The sequence below is a fragment of the Arachis hypogaea genome, chromosome 11 (genome assembly GCF_003086295.3).
Source record: "Arachis hypogaea cultivar Tifrunner chromosome 11, arahy.Tifrunner.gnm2.J5K5, whole genome shotgun sequence".
Lineage (NCBI taxonomy): Eukaryota > Viridiplantae > Streptophyta > Magnoliopsida > Fabales > Fabaceae > Arachis > Arachis hypogaea.
In genome coordinates this window covers 43,561,045-43,562,173 of record NC_092046.1, presented here as the reverse complement: position 1 = coordinate 43,562,173, position 1,129 = coordinate 43,561,045, and the positions used below count along the sequence as shown (strand labels likewise).

Here is a 1,129-nt window from a genome sequence, read left to right as displayed (position 1 = left end):
CAATTTCAAGAACTCCCTTCTTCATAGGCGTCCCATTATTCACAGGATTCCTTTCAGAAGTGTACATGAACTGGTTATTAGCAACCATGTCAATGAGTTCTTGAGCTTCTCCAGGCGTTTTCTTTAGGTGAATGGATCCACCTGCAGAAGTGTCCAGTGACATCTTTGATAGCTCAGATAAACCATCATAGAATATATCTAGGATGGTCCATTCTGAAAGCATGTCAGAAGGACACTTTTTGGTCAACTGTTTGTATCTTTCCCAAGCTTCATAGAGGGATTCACCTTCTTTCTGTCTGAAGGTTTGAACGTCAGCTCTAAGCTTGCTCAGCTTTTGAGGAGGAAAGTACTTGGCTAAGAAAGCCGTGACCAGCTTATCCCAAGAGTTCAGGCTGTCTTTGGGTTGAGAATCCAACCATAATCTAGCTCTGTCTCTTACAGCAAAAGGGAAAAGCATGAGCCTGTAGACTTCAGGATCTACTCCATTAGTCTTAACAGTATCACATATCTGCAAGAATTCAGTTAAGAACTGAAAAGGATCTTCAGATGGAAGTCCATGAAACTTGCAGTTCTGCTGCATCAGAGAAACTAATTGAGGTTTCAGCTCAAAGTTGTTTGCTCCAATGGCAGGAATGGAGATGCTTCTTCCATGTAAATTGGAATTAGGTGCAGTAAAGTCACCAAGCATCTTCCTTACATTATTATTATTTTCGGCTGCCATCTCCTTTTCCTGTTCGAAAATTTCTGAAAGGTTATCTCTGGATTGTTGTATTTTAGCTTCTCTTAATTTTTTTCTTCAAAGTCCTTTCAGGTTCTGGATCTGCTTTAACAAGAATATTTTTGTCCTTGCTCCTGCTCATATGACAAAGAAGATGGCACAGAAAAAATAATAATAATAATAGAGATCCTTTATACCACAGTAAGGGGATCCCTGTATGAGTAGAAGAAGAGGGGGAGATAAAGAATGTGATGTAGATGAAGAAACACAACTGTACGAATGGAAGAGATGTGAGATGAGATGTTAGGATATGAATGAATAAATAGAATGAGATGGGGGAGAGATAATTTTCGAAAATTATTTTGAAAAAGAGTTAGTGATTTTTGAAAATGGTTTTTGAAAATTGTTAGT

At 38.3% G+C, this 1,129-nt stretch overlaps 1 non-coding gene across 1 annotated transcript; it reads left to right on the top strand.

The window, feature by feature from the left end:
• The first annotated feature begins 217 nt into the window (after positions 1 to 217).
• LOC112724860 (small nucleolar RNA R71) lies at positions 218 to 325 on the top strand. The gene has a single exon (XR_003164003.1). It is a non-coding gene; the product is annotated as a small nucleolar RNA R71 (small nucleolar RNA).
• Positions 326 to 1,129: the final 804 nt, after the last annotated feature.